Genomic DNA, 8,874 nt, shown 5'->3' on the forward strand with positions numbered 1-8,874 from the left:
ACAGAGAGAGAGAGAGAGAGGAGAGGCAGAGAGAGAGAGAGAGGAGAGGCAGAGAGAGAGAGAGAGAGGTCTTCCATTTGCTGGTTCACTCCCCAGGTGACCGCAATGGCCAGAGCTGTGCTGATCCAAAGCCAGGAACCAGGAGCTTCTTCCGGGTCTCCCACGCAGGTGCAGGGGCCTAAGGACTGGACCATCTTCTACTGCTTTCCCATGGCAGAGAGCTGGATGGGAAGTGGAGCAGCCGGGGCTCAAACCGGCATCCATATGGAATGCCCACACTGCAGGCAGTGGCTTTGCCTGCTATGCTACAGTGCTGGCCCCTCACAGCCATTTTTATTCACCTCCCATATGCCTAGACTGGGCCCCCAAAGATGAAGACTCTCGAGCCCCTCCTCCTTTCCCCACCCAAGTGTAAGGGGAAGGCTGGTCTGCAGCACTCAGCAAGTAACGCGAGGTAGAGAGTGACACTTGCTGAAACCAGGCAGAGGCTTCCAGGGCTACACGGGTCGGAAGCAGTTGATTCTGAGCCAGGAGAGGTCCAGGAAGGCACCTGAGAAGAGCTGGCTCTGAGCTGTGCCTGGAGAGGTGGGAATGGTTTTAACGGGGGTAAAGGCGTTTCCATCTGGGGCGCAGCATAAGCTAAGGCACGGAGGTGGACATTTGAGACATGTTTGGATGTCAGTGAGGGCCTGTCACCCACGAGGGAGACCCGAAGAAGCTCCTGGCCCAGCCCCAGCTCTTGTAGTCATTTGGGGAGTGAAGCAGCAGATGGAAGATCTCTGTCTGTCTCTCTAACTCTGCCTTTCAAGTAAATAAATAAGTTCTTATAAAAAACAAGGCTCATGGAAAGTGGAAATAAAAGATGTAAAGTGGAATTAGAAGATAAGTTTATTTTGGTGCAAACAGATTTTTGAAATCCATGCCTATGAGGAATCTTTAAAAAGTTTGTGGAAAAGCATATTATGGGGGAAAAAAAACACTATGTCCGATTTTCAAAATCTGCATCAAAAGAGACTTAGCTTTTGATTCCATTTGCCGTGAACTTGCTGAAGTTCCTGTGTGCTGTGCTATACTTTTCATCATTACTTTGCACAAATCTGAGTCCCATTGGCAGCAGCCTCCTGGGTCTCATGTTTCCTGTATCTCTGGTTTGCATCCACAGTGCCTGGCCTGTCCCAGCTGGGTCTCTGTGAGTACACTCCGTGCTGTCCCATTCACGAGTTGATACTCTGAAATGCACAGGTCCGGGCACAGCTCGCTGGGCCGGCGGGTTGGGAGGATCCCTTTTTCCCCCTAAACTCTCTCTAACCCCACAAGTGTAGCACAGGCCTCAATGCCAGACTGACCAGGGTACCAATGAGCCCCTGCTGTGCCACGTTACTTATGGGGAGGGGGGGAGACCTGGGGCTAATTACTTGGTCCCTCCTTTTCCCTATCTCTGAAATCACACAGAGAACATCACCTTCCTCCTCACTAGACTGAAGGGAGTAATGGTAAATGATCGAGGTTTCTGGGCAATATGTCTCCCCCTGATTTAGTGCTTTTCCATGTCTTATCTCAATCTTCAGAAAAGCCCTAAGAAGGAGGCATGGAAACTGAGACAGAGGGAGGTCAAATAGATTGCTGATGTTCCACAGTGAGTTGCCAAACCAAGATATAAATGCAGGGGCCGGCACTGTGACATAGCAGGTTAAGCCTCCACCTGCGATGCGGGCATCCCATATGGGTGCCAGTTCCAGTCCTGGCTGCTCCTCTTCTGATCCAGCTCCTTGCTTGTGGCCTGGGAAAGCAGTAGAAGATGGTCCAGGTCCTTGGGCCCCTGCACCCACTGAGAGACCCGGAAGAAATTCCTGGCTCCTGAGCTTCAGATCAGCCCAGCTCCGGCCCTTGTGGCCATTTGGGGAGTAAACCAGCAGATGGAAGGCTTCTCTCTTTGTCTCTCCCTCTCTCTCTAACTCTGCCTTTCAAATAATAAATCTGAAAACAAACAAACAAACAAAAAAAACACATACAAACCCAGCCCATGACACCAGAGCCCAGCACTTGACTACATATCTGGAGATGACAGTGACAATAATAAGCACAAGGATGAAATGGTCATGATGCATCCCAGGTAACACGTGTGTTAGCTCATTTCCTTCTCGATGGCCCTGAGGGAGGTGTGACCCAGCCCCACGGATCGGGGAGGCACAAAGAAGGAACTCACCTGTCAGCTCACAGAGCCTGGACAGGAACTCATGTGGTCTGGCTGCAGACTATTCCACATCCTTCCAACGCCCAACGAATGGAGCCTCTTTCCTTATCCTCATTCTTGTACCTCCGAGGAGGCAGAGCCGAGGTCCGTTTAGTTCAGATGTTCATATGGTTCTCCTAGTTTTCTTGGAGCACTTCCTTGCTTTCTTATGTTGGCCATGGTAAAGATCCAATCAAACCACCAGCGCGTGCTCTCCCAGCAAGGAAGTTTGCAGAGGAGGCCGGGCAGTGGGGCAGGGTGAGCATTCCTGAGTACCAGCCCACAGGTGTCTTGGTGTCCTGGGGTGGGGAGGGGTCATCCCTGTATGGGGGGAGATTCCTGTGCTGGGCCACCGGACGGGCATGGAGGGAAGGAGAGGAAGCTGGCACCGCCTCATTGGCCCTCCCCTCCCCGATTAGGACTCCAGGGCAATGGAAAAACGTAGAAATGGCAAAAAGGCTTTATTCTTCTACAGAAGAGTCTCACCTGGGGGTGCACAACAGCCAGTTCCAGGAGCCCTTCCAGAGGGCTGGGTGATGGCTTTTGGAGGAGACACAGAGATCCATCTTCTATCTACTGGTTCATTCCCCAAATGGTTGCAACTGTGGGGGCTGGGCCAGGCTGAAGCCAGGAGCCAGGGGCTTCCTCTGAGTCTCCCACTTGGGTGCAGGGCTCCAAGCACTTGGGCCATGTTCCCCTGTCTTCCCCAGCACATGGCAGGAAGCTGGATCGTGAAGCAGAGTTGTGGAACTCTGACGTGGGGTGCTGGCGACGACACGGCAAGCTGCAGGTTCACCTGTGGCACCACAACGATGGCCAGCCCCTGAACTGGGATTTAAAGGATCAGCTGGACTTGCTCACTGATTGGTTCACAGAGCTGGACTTGCTCACTGATTGGTTCACGGACTCATGGATTATTATTTTTCCTCAGTGGCTTATAATGTATCATTCCTTATTACGACGCTTACATGGTTCCGGATTTGGCCGCCCTCCTGATACATTCCCACCTCCTCAAGCACTTCCTCTCTCTCTTGTACTCCTCGTGGTAAAGATCCCATCAGACCCCCGGTGTGTGCTGAATCGCAGAGGGGGAGCTTCTGACGAGGACGGGGCTAATGTGTCTCCTAAAGCAATGCTCATTAGTTGCGAGGGGAGAAATGGGGTAACCCCCTGCCTGGATGATCAAAACCAAGGTCACGTGTGAGGGGCACAGGGACACCGTGTGCCCCCGGATGTGATACCTGAACTGTGCAGTATTCCAGGTGAGAACGCCTCATCTCAGTTTACTCATAAGGAAATATCCGACAAAACATAACGAGGAATGCTGTGTTTAAAAAAAAAGAAAAAAGGCCGGCACCGCGGCTCAATAGGCTAATCCTCCGCCTGCGGCACTGGCACACCGGGTTCTAGTCCCGGTCGGGGCGCCGGATTCTGTCCTGGTTGCCCCTCTTCCAGTCCAGCTCTCTGCTGTGGCCCGGGAAGGCAGTGGAGGATGGCCCAAGTGCTTGGGCCCTGCACCCCATGGGAGACCAGGAGGAAGCACCTGGCTCCTGGCTTCGGGTCAGCGCAGTGGCCATTGGATGATGAACCAACAGTAAAGGAAGACCTTTCTCTCTCTCTCTCTCACTGTCCACTCTGCCTGTAAAAAAAAAAAAAAAAAAAGGCCTAGGCTGTGTTTTTTGAAAAAGACCAGCTCTGTAAACATTGTAGACATTGCAGACCTGAGGAAGCTGAAGAGATGTGACAACCAAATGGGATGTCTGACTGTGGACCTGGTCTCTCACTGGAGGGGAGAGAAGCCACAGAAGCACCGAGAAGGCTGGGATGGAGATGGCAGATTACACAGAAGTATTATATAAAAGAAAGCTATGAAGTTTGTGTAGTAAGTGGCTATGGGCTAGGAAACCTGGAATGGATCAGAAAAAATCTGGGTAAATAAAACCCACAAGTGATCAAGCAAGGGATCCCTGTTCATTATTGGTGAATTTGGAAAAGCATACGCAAGTGCTTCATGTGCCATTTTCATTTTTGTGACTTTCTGTAAGTTTGAAATTATCCCTACATTTTTAAAAACTGGTGTTTTTTGTTGTTGTTGGTTTATTTAATGTCCCAGATTCATTTTGTGTTTTTCCTGCCCAGGCCCTGCAATCAGCTGCATCTCCAGAGGGGGTCCTCCCTCGTGAGCAGGCGCATTTAAACACATTTTAAAAGTAGGTGAATGGGCTGGCGCCATGGCTCACTAGGCTAATCCTCCACCTGTGGCACCGGCACACCGGGTTCTAGTCCCATTTGGGGCGCCAGATTCTGTCCCAGTTGCTCCTCTTCCAGTCCAGCTCTCTGCTATGGCCTGGGAGTGCAGTGAAGGATGGCCCAAGTGCTTGAGCCCCGCACCCCATGGGAGACCAAGAGAAGCACCTGGCTCCTGGCTTCGGATCGGGGCGGCGCGCTGGCCATAGCGGTCATTTGGGGGGTGAACTAACGGAAAGGAAGACCTTTCTCTCTCTCTCTCTCTCACTGTCTAACTCTGCCTGTCCCCCCCCCCCCAAAAAAAAGTAAGTGAATGACAAGGAAAAGCATTTCTAGCACGTGGAACAGCATGGTCAACGAGATTAAGTGCGGAGGGCAGAGAGGACCAGGGCAGGCACAATGGCTAAAGGCTGCGGCAGCAGGGACAAACTGTGGACTCGCGTGGGTGTGAGGAGGGCACCCTTCCCGGCTTCACCTGCTCCCACGCGCGGGATTCGGAGTTACTCTTGTAATACGAGCCCTTGCCAGCCTCGGCCACGCCTGTCCAGACACTGGGCACGAGGACAGCGCGACTCGCGGGGAGTGAGGCCAAGGGGAGCTTCGCTCGCTGGGGAGGGGCGGTGCTCCGCGAAGGGACGTCCGACCAATCAGAACACAGCGGGCGCAGCCAATCTCAGCTCGGCGATGCTCTGTTCGGGGCGGGGCTGACCCGCCCAGGAGTTGTTTGCCAGGGCTCCGGCTCCGGGGTACCCTGGGCAAAGCAGATTAGGCCCGATTAGGCCCGAAAGGAGGGAAGGCGTTGACTGCAGGCATAGGCTGATCCTGCCATAGCCATACCCATGTTTGCCTTGCGCTCTGCGGGGCTCCTCTCTCATATCCCTGAGTCCAGGGCACTCTAGGCGGAGCGCTGAGGGCTACAAGGATGCCAGCCCACTCCTTCCACCCCACCCTACCCCCCATCCCGCCCGGGTCGGTGGCGGCGCCCCTTTTCTCCTCGGGAAGGAAGGAGGCAGTCAGGCCTGTGCCAGCCTTGAAGCTAGCTGCTCAGGAGGCCCGACCCGGTTGTCAGGGGGGCGAGGTTGCAGAGGGAAGCTGTAGCTGTACAGGGTGTGCGGGGATGCGTCAGCCTGCGGCGGGCACATGCCGGGCCTCCCAGCCTGGTGGCTCTCCCCTGAGTCTGTCCTGAACCCCCATGCCACGTCTCGGGCTAGCCTCCAATTAGTTGCTGCTCAAGAGCTCGGCTTCCATCTTTCTTGTTCACTCCTGGGATGAAGCTTCGGTTCTTAAGGGTGGATGCCAAGCCCCCAGATCTGCGAGACTGTGGCGAGGAAGCAGTGCGGGATGGCATTCAGCTCCTCTGCGGGCCCTTGAGCAAATGCAGGATGCCGTGCCAGAGGGAGGAAATGGCAAGGCCACGTGGACAGCTCGTAGCCTCGGAGGCTGCCTACTCCATGCCTGGCTCCCTGCAAGGCACTTTGCATGCGTTAGATCAAAACGTTACTAGACTGGAGCTGTTACTCTCCTTACTTTACGGTTGAGGAAACTGAGGCCAGGGAGGCCGTGTAACTTGGCCAAGGTCGCGTAGCTGCAGGTGGCACAGCTGGGATTTATACCATGCCTGTGAGGTTCCGAGTCTCTGCTCAGCATCACCTGCGGTGCAGCGCCTCCCAACTGTGCTTCAAGCCGAATCTCCTTCTGCTCCGGGGCACCTCCCACCTACCCTGGTGATTAGTTCTTTGTGCATCAGGCTTCCAGAATACTGAGACTCTTGGGTGCAGGGGAAAATCAGCAAAATGCACAGGTTTTCATGGCCCTACTAACTTGGACGATTTAGGGATGTGGCAAAACCTCTGAAACCTACAGTCCAGTCCAATTTAGGAGGTGGTCTCCCTTCAGGCGGTGCACTACCTCTACCTTTGCTTTGGTGTCTCCCAACTCTTGCTGTTGTACCCAGGGGGAACGAACTGCCTACCTGAAGTCACAGGGACAGTTTTCAGAGGCAGCGGCACTGAAATTGGACTTTGCTCAATGTCTAGGGGCTCGCAGTGGAGAAAATGTCTGCAGATTGGCTGTGAGGAAAGCATTCAAGACCTAGGAAAGCAGGCGTGGGGAACCTTTTTTCTGCCAAGGGCCATTTGGATATTTATAACATCATTCACAGGCTGTACAAAATGATCAACTTAAAAATTAATCTGCTAAAGATTTGTTGAGTTTCAAGTCCCACCTGCATTTGCCTTGGCAGGGCCAGGCCAAATTATTTCAAGGGCCTTACACAGTCCCCGGGGGTGGACGTTCCTCAACCCTGTCTCTGTCTTCTCTTCCGAAAGACCACTCTCATTCTCTGTGCCTCCTCCCCCACCCCTGTTCTTCTTCAGAGATCCCTGAGCACCTGTGGTATTGGCAAAGCATCAGGACTCCCTGTATTTAACGGGACTGCCCTGGAATGCTGGGATAGACTGTGGGGTTCCAGGAAGGTGTGGGCCTCCAACTCTCCCATAGGAAGCTTCACAGATCCCCACTGCAGAATGGTTCCCTTCTTATCGTCTGCCTGTTTCTCCAGCTACTACTTTTGTCCTCCATCTAGCAGAGAAATGCACATCTTCTTTAATGCCTATTGACGGAAGCTGACATGATCACAGCTGGCCTACGTCTGAGTCCTGCAGTAATCATATGCAGCTCAGGGCAGGTGCATGGAGAGGAGGGGGGGGTTGCCTTGGGGGTGACGACACCATAGCACAAGGACAGTTTCCCCAAAGTCTCGCTCCCGCTCCCTCCTCTTCCTTAGCTCCATTAACTCCGACATGCCCCTTTCCCCTCCCCGCCCCTTTTGCACTTAAGCAGGACTGATTTCTCTCTGGCTCTTTCCCCAACATTAGCAGAGGTAGAAATTAGTTCAGAAGCAGGGGGTCTGGGGATCCAGACTCCTTCAGGTCAGATTTCTGAACCTGGCTGACTCTGAGGGACCACCAGGAAAGGCTCTGGTGGCTCCCGATTGCCCCCAAGACTGACAAAGACTTGGATTCCCATCCCAGTCTCTGAGGCTGGCTCTCCGTTAGCAGCCTGTAGAGAACTGGCACATCTCCCTTAGCCTTGGGCCTGAACACTGACTGCCAGAGCTGCTGGACCAGTTGCTGGAAGGGCTTGTTCCTTCCACTCCTCCTTGGTCTCCTCGTCCTCTTCTCTGGCTGTCATGCTGAAAGAACAGCTCACTGGCAGAACAGAACGCTTACCTCAGGTGGCCATCTTTAGCCTGGGCTGACAAAGCCAAATTTCAGGTACACCTCACTTTGAGTAAACTCCGTAGAGAATAGGATTTACAAAAGCACTCTGGAATTCTTCCTGCATGATTAACAGTTACTTACACTAGAAAGGATTCACTCCAAGAACAGTAGTGATTTTAAGTTCTTATTTTAGGGCCTGGGAGGGAGATGGGAAATCAAGCTACTCAGGATGAAAGACAATTCCTGAAATTATGATGCAAGTCAGTGGCGATACAGAATGTGAAGTATGAAGGTGCATTCCCTTACATGATAGGACAATTTCTGCAGTCATGTTTACTTGACCCTGCTGGTCTAAAGCCAAGATCTGTGTCAAGTGCCTATCCTGCGAAGAGACTAGTCAGTTCTCTGGGTAGGCCTAGACAATGTGCTACATCCCACAGATCCAGAGGAAACCCTTGACTTTCCATTTCTTGGGAACTACATGGGCCTTCACTGCCCAAAGGTAGGTGGCCAAAAAAAAAAAAAAAAGCTGGAGTCCAGGCCCCTGCAGACCGAGTCAGTATCCAGCACTGGATCATTACACACTGACCTGCCTGCCCCTACTTTAACAAATCAGGAGATTACCCAGTAATCTGCCAAGGTCGGGCCAGCTGTGGTGGAGATTTATAGGCCCCACAGGGCACAAATGGCATTCTTCAGCTTATAAGACTTTTAAGGAGGAAATGGAGAGGGTGCAGGACTGAGGGCCAAGTTCTCTAGGACAGGGAGGGAAAAGCAAGTGTTGTTCCATGAACAGACTGGACTTTTTGCCCAGTGATTCTTGAGGATACTAAAGTGAAAATTTCCATTATTCCCTCTACATCCCAAGCCAAGGATTCTCCAGAGAGGACCAAACCGCAGGGATCCTTGAGAAAAGGCACCTGGACAGCTATGAGTGGAAAGATTTAACTAGCAACTCAGTGAAATAACACTTCCCTTGGTTCCCAAGACAAAACAGCACAAGGAACACTCTTCCTCCAGCTGTGTTCAATGAGTCAATAAAAAGACTAAAGCTATTATCACAGGAAGTTTGGAAAGCCTCAATCCTATATAAAACAGATGTAAGTGTTCCAAACTGTGATTACATGAAGTGTCAGCTCCATCTCGGTTTGCTGTCTCATGATGCCATCCACT

This window comes from Oryctolagus cuniculus, chromosome 17 (assembly GCF_051225735.1).
Source record: "Oryctolagus cuniculus isolate XC-2025 breed Fujian yellow rabbit chromosome 17, ASM5122573v1, whole genome shotgun sequence".
In the NCBI taxonomy this organism is placed as follows: Eukaryota; Metazoa; Chordata; class Mammalia; order Lagomorpha; family Leporidae; genus Oryctolagus; species Oryctolagus cuniculus.